We start from the raw sequence: 16489 nt of genomic DNA, 5'->3' as shown, positions 1-16489 counted from the left end.
TAAAAGTGTCTAAAAAAAAAAAAAAAGAACAAATGGGAGAGTTAGAAGCAAGGAACATTACTTTACATGCCATAGCCAAGGAATGCTTTACAGGATAATTGAGCAAAATATCCTGAATAAGAAACCAGGGCAGGCAGAGGTGCCAGTAAGTACACAGCCTAGAAATAAGCACTTATTTAGACATACTACTTTATTTCCTTACTTTAATAAATTATTAAATTTGCTTAGGCTCAGCTTTCTCATCTGAAAAACAGGTGTACAACCCCCTACCACATAAGAATTAAAAGTAAGTATTAAATCAAGTATCCGATATGAAGTACAAATAGTAATATTATTAGTTACCAGAAGCTCTATCATGTAAGCAAAACCCTCAGCATATGGTCTGGCACTCACAAGTAGTATTGTTATCTTACCTCTATAATAATTTATTATAAGGCAAGTGAATTAAACCTAGTGTACAGCTAGGAACCTGAAGATCAGAGATTTGGCAAATCCTCTGCTAATCCCTGAAATTCTGTAATGAAGCACAAACCTTGTCCACAATTAAACAGAAGATCTAAAATATACTGCAGGATGAAAAAGCCATTCACATTAATGTCCACTAATCAGGAGTATGATCATGTAACATGAAAATTATGAACTCAGAAAAAAAGCATAGATTCCGTAGTCACACTGCCTGAATTCATATCAAGGCTCCACTAATTCCTAGGCACATGTCCTTAGGAACATTTAAGTCCTTGAACCTCTACTTCCACAGTGGTAAACAGGAAATAATGATAGGACCTGTGATAGAGGGGTTGTTTTTTTCAGTTCTATTCCAGTTCAAGGCATATATAGTTATCTCCTTTTAGTAGTAAAAGCATAAAAGTAAAATAAGGAAATCTCTATCAGAATGTTTGCATTTTACATGGGGAATTTAAGAAGTATAAAGCTGCTAAACATGAAAAAACAACAGGAAAGTGGGAGCTGGTAGTACAGCTCAAGACGAAGACCCTGGATTCAATCCCTAGTACCACCAAAAAAAATGAGGACGAAGATGAGGGTGTCAATGCTTGCCAAGGGCAGGGCATGGTGGTATACACCTGTAATCCCAGCACTTGGGAGGCTGTCAGGAGGATTACCACAAATTCAAGGCCAGTCTGGATTACAAAGGAGACCATGTCTTTAGAAAAAAACACACAAAAAAAGTTTGAGAGTTCTTGCCAAGCATGTGCAAGGCATTGGATTTAGGCTTGTCCCTAGCAGCATAAAAATTGAGGCGGGGGCATAAAGTGACTGGGAGAAAATGAAGAACACAAACTACCATCATATGACTGCCTGATTAGATCAACTTGCATGCACAGGTTGCTACTATTAGTATTATTGTCCTTTAGCACAAATACCATCTTTGAGTCTAAACATATGCCAAGAATGCTTTGGATAACATGGCGCTTCAAAAATTTGTTATAAAAAGTTAATTCCTTAAGATTAACTCCAATATCAGATTGATGAGTATAATAGTAACTTGTATCATCTCTCTTCCACCCAACCCTTTTTAGGTGTTATGTTTATTACAAATATAAAACAGGTTTAATACAACTCCAGACTGAAAATGATTTATCCCTTATCAGCTCAAGTTGAAAAATCAGCTTTCCTTCTACTTAACTGTCAAGTTTTCTGGCTTCTTTGTGAAGTTTAACTTCTTCCTCTGTCTCGTTTGTTTAGGATTCTTGTCTCCTATTCTTTCCCCCATAGAAGGCATCACTATGAAATCTATAAATCATCCCACTGGGAGGCAGTGTATCACCATGTAAAGAAGCGCTCTAGAGTTAGGCAACTGGATTCTAGAGGAAACTCTGGGGTCTAGAGATTTAGTTCAGTGGCACAGTGCCTGCCCAGCAAGTGTGAGGTCCTGAGTTTGATTCCCTGTACCCTCTCCCTCAAAAAAAGGTAAGCTTTGCCACTTACCTATTAATCTTGGGCAAATCAATTAACCATTCAGTTGTTGTATAAAACAAAAAATAAATGCTAAGAAGCAGCTGGGCAGTGCTGCACACCTATAACCCCAGGTGCTCAAAGGCTGAGGAAAAAAGATCACAGGGTTGAAGCTGGCCTGGAGAATTTAATTTAATAAGTCTCTGTCTCAAAAAACTAATAGGGGGCCAGCCTGATAGCTCAGAGGATTAAAAGTGTCTGCCTGCTTAGGCAGAGGGGGAGGCTGGAATTTGGATCCCGCCCCCGGGGCCCGCTGAGAGGGCACCTGAGACTGGATGTGGTGGTGCTTGCCTGTAATCCCAGCACTTGAGAGGTTGAAAAACAGAAGAATCACTATGAGTCGGATCTACATAGTGAGACCCTGTACACCCTGTAGACCCTATACTAAATACAAAAAAAAAAAAAAACTAATAGGACTGGGGATGTACCTTACTATCTGAGCAACCTTGGGCTCAGTCCTCAGTACAACAAAATGAGAATGTTAAGGAAGCTACTACAAATAGCTGAAAGCTGCCTGGTCAACCAGAACAAAGTACCCACTCTTAACAACATACAATTCCCGAAGATGAGTACTAATAATGCTATTACAGCCCAAGGTCACATTTCTAGAAATCCTAAGGTTTACATTCACTTTTTGAGAAACTGGGTAACAAACACTACATAATAAGTTTTGGGGTTTTTTTGCTCCAAATGCCTTCAGGGAAGGTTTGGCTGGCTTGAGTTGTGGGGATCGAACCACAGCAACCTGAGCCTCACTGCTTTGTTGAAACAGCACATAATAAGTATTTAAAAATCACAGAAACATAGCTCATGTTGGGTATGGTGGCACACAACTGTAACCCCAGCACTGTGAAAAGTTGAGACAGGAGGACTGTTCCAACTTCCAGACCAGACCAGACTACACAATGATTTCAAGTCCAGCCTGAACTACATAACAAGACCCTGTCTCAAAAAAAAAAAAGTTTCTAGACTAACAAAGTGAATCTTCTAGTTATAATAAATATCAATTTCTGCTGGTACTATACATTTAAATACTATATATGTACACACATACACAATTACCTCTTAAGGTAAGTTTCCTTTGTTTGTTATTTGTTGTTTCTTCAGAGATCGCTCATGACAGCGTTTCACTGTGTAGTCTAGGCCGGCCTTAGACTCATTATCAAGCCTGGATGGAACTCCAAGCAATAGTGTGATACCTCAGTTCAAGTTTTTTGTTCACAATTTGTTTCACAAACAAAAGCATTTGGCAAAATTTTGGTTTTGTTTGCAAATACTGTATCAGGTGACAGGCAACTGCAATCATCTTTCCCACACAAACAAACATGGCCATCTTTTCCAAAATCATGGAATAAATTAAGTTTCTGAAATGAGGTACCACTTCACTGTGTCAACTTCCCAGTTTTCATTTACAGGCGTGTACCACCACACCGGTTGAAACTGGGTTTTCTGTTTTTTTGCAGTATTCAGGTAACTGCTTCAGTCTAACCTCAAAGGATTAGGAACTAATTCCCCATTAAAGAAACTTTCCTAATAAAATCCTATATTGTCTACATGATTCCTCTGAAATTTATCAAGTATATTTAGAATATCCATATGTGAATACAACTATTTAATACGTTTCAATGAATAGCAGTACTTCGTGCATCAATATTTAATCAAGTCTGTAAAGTACATAAAAACTGGAAAAATCCATCTGTCATTGACAAATTTTCTTTTCAAAAACATACCTTCATGCTTCTACTGCCCTGCCAGCCATGTGACTACCACCACTTCCTCAATTCCTCTGCCAGGAGTAAAATCTGAAGAATGTCTTTTGGCCTGAACTAGCAGTGGAAATAGGGAAGGACATATCCTAAAGAAAAGAATTATAGCTTTGCTACTATGGCCTATATTTTCTCTCCTTTGGTACAGAAATGAAATTCTCAAAGAATAATGTGCCTATGTTTAATACTACTTATTTAGACTGGAAAAATGCATTATTAAAGAGTAAAAGGATATTAAAGTTTTTGTAGTAACATTCTAGTCGCCATGAAGTTGCAAATTAGACTCAAGACAAGAGACATGAAGGTGAGTGAAAAATTTCTCTTTGCATCTGAAAACAGATTAGAAATCTCAGAAGAGGATATCACACTTTCAGATCCTGAAATGAAAACACTTCAAATAATACCTGTGTTGTATATATATCCCATAGAGACACTTTTTTTAAAAAGTTTTTTGAGACAGGGTCTTACTTTGTAGTGTAGGTCAGCTTTGAGCTCAGCACATACCCTAGTCTGGTCTGGAACAAGATCTTCCTGGCCCATCCTCTTGAGTGCTGGGATTATAGACATGCACCATTAAGACTGGTGAAAATGAATTTAGGTAGCTAAAACTTTTAAGCTAATGTTATAAAGAAGCCTAAATCAAAAATTAAAATATGAGCACATATAAACTTAAAAGTCCTGCTGGGTGTGTTAGCACATGCCTGTTAGTACTCAGGAGGCTGAGGCAGGATGATCACAAATTCTAGATCAGTCTGGGCACCACAATAAATTCATGGCCAACCTGATCTACATATCAAAACACACACATACACACTTAAATGCTCAAGTAAAATTACATATCTAGGACTGACATAAGGGTTTATAAGAGAATTCCATACAGAAAAGTTATTGGTAGTGATGTTTTGCCCAGCTTGGCCATCAACTCCTGGGCTCAAGCAGTCTTCCTGCTTCTGTCTCCCACGTACAGACCTTCACTGCAATACCAACTAACATACTCTCTGTTGATCACCTGCTGCTATTACACATAACCATAACACCATATTTGGAAGGCCACAAAATTTGGATTATCATTACTGGTTATATAGAACTACTATGGATTCTTAAACTTATTAACCACCAAAGACTGAAACTTTCCAAGGCTACATTAAAGTCCTTAGGCATTATTTTGCTCCTAAGGTTTTCCACAGAAATCTTTTCTTTAGTATCACTAACTTCAAATTAAGGACATTGTGTCAAAACCACATTGATAGTTAAGGTAAAGTCCTTGCCTAGTATGAGGTCCTGGTCTCTCTTATCTTAGTACTACAGACAGACACACAGACATACAGACACACACACACACACACACACGCACGCACACGCACAAACACACTCACACACGGGAAGGCAAGAGGGAGGGAAAAAAACTGAAACAGCATTGAGGACTATTGGTTACAGCCTAATACTCTTTACAAAGTGGGGGGGGATATACGCGTGTGAGCGCATATTTCTGGATGTACTGGAGATTGAACCTCGGGTCTGTGCATTGAACTAAGTTCCTAGCCCTTTTCTATTTTTTTTATTTTGCAATAGGATCTCACTAAATCACTGTTGCTCAGGCTGGCTATGAACTCATGCTCTTCCTGCCTTAGCCTCCGAATATGCTAAGATTACTTTTACAGCCTTGTACCACAACACCAGAGTTATAAAACTTTTTTAAAATAGGAACTTTGGGGCTGGGGATATAGCTCAGAGTCCTGAGTTTGATTTCTGGCAGCAAAAATAAATAAATAAATAAATAAATAAATAAGGAACTTTAAACTTTGTGATGATAAAATCAAAGTAACAATAGTCCCTAAGGGCAGAGACTATGTAGTTTACTATTGTACAGCAAACCACTAAAAGCCATTTCTAAAAACTGTACCAATTTTGTATAATACAGCCCTCCAAATAACCTTTTGTCCACCACAATCACTATGTAGCCCATAAATTCCTTCACCGGAAGAGCAATACAGTCCTTCAAACTGTATCTCTTCCTCCAGATGGGTTTAACAAACTAAAAGACTTTTTTAAAAAACTTAACAGATCTACTTAATGATGTAGCTGTCATATAATAAAGACAGTGACACCAATAAAACCCTTAAAAGTGAACTAAGGTAAAAAATAAATTACCAAATTAAATATTTAAACAGCCAAGTATGAAAAGAAAACTGGAAATCCTCTTAATATCAAATCTCTAGCACTCACCTCCACTCAAGGGAAAAAAACATAATTTACCATACAATAGTACAATACACAACTTGGACAAAAATCATTTCTCCACATCTGAATTCACCTTCATTAATTGGGGAAGAGCATAACAAAGAAACAGGTAAGAAACACTAAATAATTATAAAATTCCCAGAAATTAAAAGTTTTTGTAGGGTTTTTGCTTTTGGGGGGTTTTCTGGCTTGCTGTTGCTGCATTTGTTTTAGTGCTAGGAACTGAACAGAACGTAGCAAATGCTAAACACATTCTCTATCACTGAGCTATATATCCCCAGCCCCAAGAGGACTATTGATTTTATGAAATGACACATCAATCTCTACAAGACACAACCCTCAAATTATATTACAGAATCAGTTCAACTTCAGATAAGTCTCTAAACTGGGCCTTTTCCTTTGTTTTCTAATACCACTTCACCCTAATCACAAAATGTTTCTCTTCTTGCAGCTATGTTCTCAGAACCCCAGGAAACATGCAATCTGCATTTTCTTCTAAGAAAATAGTAAAGGAAACCTGAAGAACACATAAGGAAAACAAACCCAGATGTGGTTATCTTGGCTTTTTTCGGGTTTTGTTTTCTTTCACTTAGGTGAACCTCAAGGAAGTCACTTTCCAACATTAAGACATATTATCACCCAACTCTAAGTCACTTGAAAAAAGCCAACTGGAAATTCTCCTTGGTTTTTAAAAGCACTGTATCATCTTTCACTACTGACCCCATACCAATAAAAGTTCCCCTGAAAGAGTAAAAATAAGCAAACTATCACAATAAAGTAATCTAAATCATTTTAATGCCCCAGGAAATCGCCGTAGGAGTTTTGAATCCCTTCTTACCACTTAGTAATTGGGCAAGTTACCTGGCCGCCCTATGCTTGTTTCTTCTTCTGTAAAAGGGGGTATTCATTGGGGTCACAATACATTCTACTTTCTCTGAGACAGTCCTAGTTTATGTTATTATCTCAGCATGTTATCTGATTAGTGCTCCCTTTCACTCTCTAAAGTATCTTGCCTTAAACAATGAATCACATGGTCATCCTACCTCACAGCATTATGAAGACTGAGTGAGTTAATACATATAAATCTGTGTCTGGAACATAGCAAGAGGTTAGTCACTGTCTTCCAATGACTTTAATTATAGAACAAACAGGGCTCCCACATTATTCCTTTTTACAAATAAAGTATGCACTTCACTTCCCACATTGGGGTTGAGGGGTACTGGGGATTAACTGAACTGAGGGCTTTGGAACTGAGCTACACTCCCAAGCCCTTTTCATGTTTTTCAGAGGGTATGGTTATGTCACTAAGGTGCCCAGGTGTTGGAAGCCACAGAAACTGGAAAATTGGTCAAATGTGTCAAAGTCGGAGGAGAACTCTGCACCTAAAGCAGTCAAGGTACCTCAGTCCTGAGATAAGCACCCTGACTGGTTAATGTCAGCTATTATTCACTAGGCAACCTTGTGTCACATTACTAACTTTGCAAAGGTATAAATAAATATCCATGCTGTTGCTCTGGCGATCACTTCTTCAACCAGGCAGACAAGCCATCAACCTAATCCAGTTCTTATCTTGTCTATCTTTTCCTCATTCCTGCCACGATTTCTCTCCAGGTACAATGGATCACACTGACAGACCAACAAATCCCGCCACCCAGGCTGGGATCAGATTTGTGATCATCCTGCATCAGCCTCCCAGGGTGCTGAGATTACAAGCTTGCACCTCAAACAACTGCTGTTCATCACTTGGGAGAATTTTCCTACAGGATGAAGTTTAATAAATGGTCAACATAAATGTATAAATTTGCCTCATGGCTATGAAAAGCACTAATACAATGAGCACGGATGGTAGTATATGCTTGCAATCCCAACTAGACTGAGGCAGAAAGATCCTAAGTTTTGAGATCAGCCTGGGCAACTTACACTGTCTCAAAAATAGGGCTGGTGATATATCTCAGTGGTCAAACACTTGCCTAGATACATCAAGGCTCTGAGTTCAATTCCTAGTACCCAGGGAGAGAAAAAACGTATACAATATGTGCAGTTTTATCTCCACTATCATAGCTTTAAAAATACAATCAAATATTCAGAGCTAGGCTTGGTGCTGCACACCTGTAGTTCTAGCATTAGGTTGATTCAGGCAGGAGGATCACGAATTGAGTTCATGGCCAACCTGTGCTATCATAACAGGTTCAAGGCTAGCCTGGACTACACTGTGATACCTTCTCTCCAAAATACCAAAAACAAAGCAAAACAAAATAAATTTCAATATCCACCATTGTTTCAGATAAGAAAAGCCATACTTAAAGCTTATAAAAAGCAGGAAGAAAAATCAGAGAAAACTAAAACCAAGGTACTTATCTGAACCTAACAATCTGAGGCCATGACATTAACTATTTCTCATCTGAAAGAAAAACAAAACTTAGCAAGGTGAAAGATAAACCATAATTTTAAAAAGTAAACAAAATATATGAAAGATTTTTAACCCTTTTGGGGACAATATTGGGAACGGAATTCTGGGCATTTTTAAGACAATATCCCCCTAAATTACACACTCTAGGCTTAAACTCGTCATCCTTCTGCCTCAGCCTCCAGAATAACTGGGATTACAAGTGTGTGCTACCCTGTATAGCTATATAAATTCTTAATTCAAATCCAATCACAAACAAATTAAATGACTAAGGAACTATCCTCAGACACACCTTCCATTTTAGATAGAGCATAAATGATATAAACCAATCTGTTAAACCACTCTATGTTCTATAGTGTGAACTCCCCAAAAATCAATTCAAGCTAGGCATGATATTGCAGGCCTGTAATTCCAATACTCTGAAAGGCTAAGGCAGGAGGATCACAAGTTCAAGCCCAGTCAGGCCCACCTAGTGAGACTGTCTCAAAATAAAAATACAGGGCAGGCCAGATAGTTCAGTGGACCAAAGCACCTGCTTAGGCAAAGTACAGTGGCCACAGTTCAGATCCCCAGCACACCATGCCAGCCCTGCCCCCGGGGCACAGAGGCTGCAACGGAGACTGGGCTTGGTGGTACACGCCTGTAATCCCAGCACTTGGGAGGCTGAAAACAGGAGAATCACTATGAGTTCAATCTACGTAGTGAGACCCTGAACACACCCTGTAGACCCTGTACCAAATACAAAAAAAGTAAATAAATAAAAACACATAGCTAAGTGTGAAGGCACTGGGTTCAAGCCCAGTACCAAAAATAATCAGGCATTCAACATGCATTTTTAAAGAAGTATTCAGGGCTGGTGAGATGGCTCAGTAGAATAAGCACTTCGTTGGAAAGCTCAAGAGACTAAGTTCAATCCCCGATTCCACCAAAAAAAAAAAAAGAACTTTCTCATTGGCTCATCCTACTCTTGTGGCTCAGTGGAATAAGTGCTTCCCTGGCAAGTGCAAGGGCCTGAGTTCAATCCCTGGTTCCGCAAAAAAAAAAAAAAAAAAGTATTCAACATATTATGTCACAAACTTTAATGAGCACACTCAACAACAAAGCTCAAACTGACTTCAACTATTCTTAAAATTAGTATAAAATACTACAGAGCCATTGCTGGGCAGCAACTCAGCTGATTTTGAACAAAAACCCTTTACCTTATACATGAAAAAATCATTTTGCAAAATTAAAATTATGATGCATGCGTTATGAGAGCCCAAAATCTAATCCATATAAGGTAAATGACAGTTTTTGTTTAACAAAAACAAAAAAAGAACACACATAAAACATTTTGAATTCAAGATAATCTGGGTGTGATTTAGGGCAAGTCATTTGCTCTAGTCGAGAGTCTCAAACTAGTCTACAGCCTCAATTCCCTCTTCAGTAAAATGACATGGACCACCTATCTTGCAAGATAAGATTAAATAATTACTGTTAAAACAGGTTCTTAATATTCAAAAGATTCGGGCCGGGGAGATGGCTCAGTGGAATAAGCGCTTCCTTGGCAAGCATAAGGGTCTGAGTTCAATCCCCGGTTCCGGAAAAAAAAAAATATTCAAAAGATTCAAATGGCAATGAAATTAAGCTTTTAAACTATGTAAGGATTGAAGAAATTACAGGTCACACCCTATTACAACAAATGTTTTTCTTGCAAAAAGTGTAGGGAAAACTCACTACCTACTCAACTGAATTATTTTTTTTATAAGGGAATTTTAGAGTCGGGCGTGTTCGTACACACCTATAATCCCAGTACTTCAGAAATTGAGGCAGGATCACTGAGTTTGAAGGATAACCTAGGCTACATACACAGTGAGTTCAAGGCCAGCCTGAAATACACAGTGAGAGTCTGGGGGGGGGGGAATTTTGGGTTGGGGAGATATCTCAATGGAGTAAGGGCTTGCCTGGCAAGTCCAAGTTCCTGAGTTCAATCCCTGGTACTGAAAGAAAAAAAAAGAATTTTACCTTTGAGTTCCATGTGAAGTTCTCCATAACTTACAGAAGTCTCCCTAGCCTAGTCATTTTTTTTAATGAAAAACTTTGAAAAAACAAACCATTCATACTGTTCATCCTCTCTCTGGGGGTAGGAGTGTAAAACAATTTCAATAATCTCTTGACTAACAATAAATTTCTTGGTGTCCTATTGGTAGGTATCAAGGAATTATAGTAAGCATACATAAAAATCCCAATTCAGCCAGGAGGCCACAGAAGATTTCAAGTTCAATTTAAATCCAGCTTGGGCAACTTAGCAAGATGATCTCAAAATTCAAAGGGGCTGCAGATGAAGTTCAATGAAGTATGCTTCCCTAGACACATCAAGATCCTGGGTTCAATCATCGCTACTTGAAAGAAGGCAATTCTCTAGAGACTGGAAACTGAAGCAATTTTGTTTCTTTATATCTTTGTCAAATAGAACATACACTAAGTAACATTCATAATAGCTGAATGAAATTAAAAATATATACAGAATTAAAAGCCCTAAATATATGTCAAGTTTTAAAAATCAATGCAAAGAACTTTTAGAACAGCTCTGTTTACTGTCCAACAAGTAATCACATTTCAATATATATGGACGCTCTTCACTAACTAGACTCTCTAATTTCCTATTCTCCCAGCTCCCAAAATAGTGCTCTACTACAGTAAACGTAAATTTAAGTTCAAACATTAACTTGCCACATCCAAAACTGAAGTTTTCCATCTATTATAAAGAAGCCACAGCCAAAAAGAATATACTATTCACTATGTACTACCTTCCGACTCAAGACAGTAGGTGGTTTCAGTTAAATATGCAAAATATTAGGCATCACTAAACTATACATAACATTCTCACATCTAACCCTGTATCCCCAAAGGATGAGATCTGAGCCTGAGCCTCTCCCCCTACTCCAACCACCCATTTTACCTCACAGGTCCTCCAGTGACCACAGAAGTAAGGTTAAAAGAAAAGCAAAACACAATGTTGAATTTCATGAAAATCTGCTGGAGACGATTGCACTTATTAGCATTCCCATCTAGTCCAGAGCCTGAGCCAGAAGGGCAGATTCTGAGTCCAGCCTAGGCTATGTGGGTAAAAACCTGTCTCAACATAAAAAAAAAATGTTTTTAAAAGGGGTGGGAGTGTACATCATTGACAGCACTTTCCTAGTGTGTGCAAGGCCCTGCGTTAAATCCTCAGCACCACCCCCCAAAAAAGTCTGGTCTGTGTGAACTTTAAAAAATAAAAACTTGGTATGGCATGGAGGCACATGCCTATAATCCCAGCACTTGGGGACTGAGGCAAGAGGCTTGCTTCCCTGGGCTACACAATGCATTGAAGGTCGGTCTGAACTGCCTAGCAAGACTGTCTTTAAAAAGCCAAAAAAAAAGAAAACTAAATAAACTTCAAAGTTACCAAAGCCATAATTTGGTTTAGTAGTTTAGCTTTTACTTCACCACAATAAAATAAACCTGATGCCACAATCTTCATTATCTACTTAAGAATATTTGCATAGGAATAAAAATTTGAAATATGCAATCTGTCTTGCTTTAACATTCTTCTAGAGCTGAAATGATTATGAAATACACATACTAATGTTACCAGATGTGAAATATATGTCCCCAGACTGGAGTGGAATTCTGGTAAGATGGAAAACATCTTACTAAACATAAACATTAAATATCCAGTATTTTTGATTCCCTTCAGAACTTTGACATAGTTCATATCCCCAGTACCAAAAAAACCGAACTTTGACATACATTTAAAAGTACATTTAACAGCAGAAAAAACAGACCTGACACTAAACACAAAACTACAGAAAATAAGACATTTACCTTAAACCTTAAAAGCAGTCATGAATACATTAATTTAAAAAGATGGAGGATTTTAATTACAATGCACTTTTACTGCTGATAGCTAATGGTAAGAATGTTCTTAATAGAAATTATTGGAATCGTTTGCATATCAATTTTAACTAGTTATAACACCAGGTCATTAAAAAGGAGGTTGATTTAAGGCATTTTATACGTAAACACGTACTTCCTTATCAGTTTAAAAGAGATCCCACTCCACCCTCCCTGCCAGTTCGTGATATCTTAGAATGCTATAGTTTTTTCATAGTGGTAAGGAATGGCTAGTAAGTACATTTATTTCCCAATCTACATTAGCCAGTCATTAACCATCTACTGAAACTGAATCCAGCTATCTAGATCTTCCTGCCAGGAATGCTCCCTATGGCACCCCAATTCCTTCCACTGTCACTACAAATGCCAAAGCCCCTCCTATTAATAGTAAATCCCTTTCATACTGACTCATTCTAACTCCAACTTGATGAAATAAGACACCAAGCAGAATTTTTTAAATCTGCAAATGGAATATTCCTAATTCTCAATGAACTGAAAAGTAGAGCACTTTCAGACTAAGTTGCAAAACATTTGAAGTCCAATCAATTTATAAAAATTTGTTTGTTCTACACTGGTTCAGTTAAACCATTTTTTGAAAGTTTGCATTGCCCATTGTGTACCTATAGACAAAGCTGTTTCTCATGTAAGTAACTGTGATATATAAACTTAGAGTAAGATTGCAAAACAATTTGGAAATTATTTTTCTTAGAAAGGAAATTTTCAAGCACACACAAAAGTACAAAGTAACAATGAGTTCTCCTGTACTTCCAGCTACAATTATCAATTAAAGGCTACTTTTGTTTTATTTCTGCCTCCTACTCATTCCTTTCCCTCAACATTATCTTCAAAAAGGAAGGAAGACACTATTCTAAGTACACTGAGAAAAACTCAAAGGTAGTCAAAAGTATCAGGCTAACAGATTAAGTCAAAAATGCAACAATATAACTGCGCAGGCACCAGACATAACTCTTTAAGATATGATAATAAATACCTCTAAGAAGTCAGTTTAAAACAAAGAAATAGCCATCATTAACAATTTTAATGAAGTCCACAAGATAGAATGGGTACAATTTAAAGTACACCTAAAAGAATAAATAGGAATATGTGGTGAAAAGGAACTTAAAACGTTTGCAATTAGCTTGCATTCACGTAGCATCTTAGCTTGAAATGAAAGACTATTTAAAATAATGTGCCATAAAATTGCAATTCAATCACTTGAAAAATCGCTGAATACTTATGCCTTAACTGGTCCTTCTTATCCCTAATTATAGGTGATAGCAATGTAGAAACAAACCAGACATTTTAACGTGACTTAAAATGTTTAAAATTAACCCCACTGTTCCTTGGAAAAATATATGAAAGCAAGTCTCAACTACCTGAATTGTACATCATTAAACCACAATGCATTCACTTTCCAGGGCCTTTAAAAAAAATAAGTTCATATATACCCTTAAACGCAACACTCTAGGTTACAGACAGAATTAGAAGACCGCCTCCTGCTTTTGCTTCTAACCAATGCGCAGAGAGAGAAGGTTGGCAGGAAAGTGCTGCGAGGACAGTAACAAACACCAGCAGCTCCGGAGCAGGCCCTGCTCGAGCCAGGAATGACGCACTTCGGTAACCCGACTCTTTCTCCCCTCCACCCCCCGCCCCCAGCAGCGGCGCTGACACCGCCAACAGCCCGGAGTAGGGAAAAAGACAACAGAAAAAAGGCAGAGCTTGGACCGCACCAGGTTTCATCAAGAAAACCTCGATCACTCCTCTTTCGACACTAACCACTAGGACTAAACAGGAAAAGAAGCTTCGTGCTTTAGCAAGTCCCATCATGGTGGTTTAAGAGTCACTAAATTAAGCTGATAATGAGTCCAATCCACAGAGACAAATACAGGGTGTGGCTGCTGTGAAATAAGGCGGTCCGTGGGAGAACAGGGGTACGGAATTTACACTCCAGTGTGAGGGGAAGATGGGGCTTGACGGGGGAGGGTGGCGAGGAGGCGGCCCGCGCATTTTAAGGAACCATTGCAAACCAACACAAGCTTCTCGTTTACTTAAACCTAACCCTGCAGATCAAAAGTTTCTAGTAGATCTAGCACGTAAACTATAAATAACCATTTCATCAAAGACCGTGTCCCTCTATTTCAAAACTATACCAAGAGAAAGGAGGGAGTGACGGGGTGGGCAACAATATAAAAAACATCCTAGGCCAGGGAGGAGAAAGTCTCGCACACCGAAGAAAACTACTAATGCAATAATTAAAAATTAAAGCCCAACACTGAAGCACGAAAAAAAAAAGGAAATCACACGATAACCCATTACTGTTGGGGATGAAAAATAAAATGTTACACACACAGAGGAAGAGCAGAAACTAAATGTCGAAAGTACAGCGGCTTATAAAAAACTAAAGGCAAAACAAGACATTCTCGCGACGGGAGGGGAAAAAAGGCCGAAATCAACAATACGTTTACGATTCTAGGCCAGAAGAAAATGGGAACGGGGCTCAAAGTTTTGCGGAACTACTTGATGCTGTTTCCCACACCTTCTCTCTCCCAGGGCCCATCCGACCCTATTACTCCTAAATTCGCCTTCCTCGGAGCTCCGGATACGTGAGAGAAGAAAAGAAAGTCGCCCTCAAGCAAGAATAAAAGTGTGGAGGGAAAAAGCAGAGGCTGCCTACCTGGGGCAAGGATCAGCTCAGTTCGTGCCGTGAGAAAGCCGTGCGGGTGGGGGTGGGAACGAAAAGCAGCACTAAAACTAAAACAAAAGTGGCGCCAAAACCCCCCAACAAACAGCCTTCCACTCCCGCCCTTCCCCCCTCCGCCCATGCCAGGCAGGCAGGGCCCCCTCCGGGGCAAAGGCTGCGCGCGGGGCCAGCGCCGCCAGACCCCAGCCTATTTAGAAATTGTTGCCCTAAGAAAACTGACCGAACTCGGGCCTCGGAAGGGATGAAGAGATCGATGCCAACCGCTTTCCCAAGCAGTTCCCCCACCACGCGCTGGAGATGGTGGGGCGGGGGAGAAGCAGAGGGGCCCGTCACATGAATGTTGTTCCCTCTCTAGGAAGGGAGGAAGAGAGGGAGGGAGGGGAGGGAAGGAAGGAGGGGAAGGGAGGTGGGAGGGGGCACGAGGGAGGGGTGTGAGCAGAGTAGATTTTCCCTCGCCTCCCTCGGTCCGAGGCCCAAATATACACAGCGAGCCTGCTCTTCTCCCCTCCCCCCTAGGCTGCCAGCACCACCATTTTGCTCTCCTCCTTCCCCTCGCCGCGATGCCGCGCTCTCCCCCACCCCGGCCCCAGCCTCCCCGGCCTGCCTCCCCCAGCCGGGCTCGCACTCCACCCCACCTCCAGTTCTGGCTCTCCTCGGCTTACGAGCCTGCCGGAGAAAAGAAACCTAAATCTAACGCTACACAGGGAAGCGGAGCCTCCATCTTGCGCCGCTCCGCGTTCTCCATTTTGGGCCACCCATGGGGGGTCCTCCGTAGAGGCCCCGAGGGAGAGTGGGGCGAGGGAAGGAAGAGCAAATCTTCAGCGGGGGTAGTCGAAAAGAAGAGTCCTGCGGTAGAAAGCGACTCTAGGAGTAGGAGGTAGGGAGGAAGGGGGGCTGGAAGTTCCTCCAAGTGTTGGGGCAGTGACTTGGGGGGAGAAAGGAGGCCTGGGGGCCGCGGGGGCGAGGACGCCGGGCGCGCCTGCACTTGGCCGCTCACTGCTGGGCGGCCCCGCGGGGGGCACAGGAAGCGCGGAGGGAGATTCGATGGCAGCAGGGGGCCCGGCCTCGCTCCCCTCCCAACTCTTCTCGGGCCCTATTTCTACCACGCACACCTCGCAGCGGGCCCCGCGCCCTCCGGGTGCCCCTCCAAACTTCTAGAAGCTTCGCCTCCGCCATTTTATAACTTACCTCCCCCCTCAGCGTACACGGAGGCAGCAACGAGACTGTTCGCCTCCCCCACTCCTTCCTTCTTTCTCAGGCCGGGGGCTTCTTCACCCCTGGGCTGGTACAAGATTTTTTTCCCCCTTCCTCTTCTTTACACCCTCGAATTCTACTCAGGGACGGAAGCTCCCGCGGTTCTAGAGCGGTGGGGGGTTTTGAAAGTGGCGGTCGGATCCGGCGGGGTTTTTTTCTTTTTTTTTTTTTTTCTTTTTTTCTCTCTCTCTCTCTTTTGGTGGCGCTTCGGGATTGTTTGGGGTGTTC

The 16489-nt window shown here is 40.5% G+C and overlaps 1 protein-coding gene across 7 annotated transcripts in view; it reads right to left on the bottom strand.

Moving 5' to 3' along the window:
- The window catches only part of Stag2 (stromal antigen 2), a 155879-nt gene that overhangs the window by 138727 nt on the left and 663 nt on the right, over nucleotides 1-16489 (bottom strand). The window contains exon 1 of one of the 7 annotated variants that reach the window (XM_004646069.2): nucleotides 16196-16459. The exons of 1 other annotated variant lie outside the window; for it this stretch is intronic. The gene's annotated coding sequence lies outside the window, so the exon portion shown is untranslated. Of the gene's footprint in view, nucleotides 1-14980; nucleotides 15048-15227; nucleotides 15414-15642; nucleotides 15720-16195; nucleotides 16460-16489 lie in introns of those variants that run through there. 5 more of the 7 variants (XM_023706326.1, XM_023706329.1, XM_023706325.1 and 2 more) reach the window with 5 other exon arrangements.

This window comes from Octodon degus, unplaced genomic scaffold (assembly GCF_000260255.1).
Source record: "Octodon degus isolate 3935 unplaced genomic scaffold, OctDeg1.0 scaffold00251, whole genome shotgun sequence".
NCBI classification, from domain to species: domain Eukaryota; kingdom Metazoa; phylum Chordata; class Mammalia; order Rodentia; family Octodontidae; genus Octodon; species Octodon degus.
The sequence above is the reverse complement of the archived record's forward strand: the minus strand, read 5'-3'. Positions and strand labels throughout refer to the sequence as shown.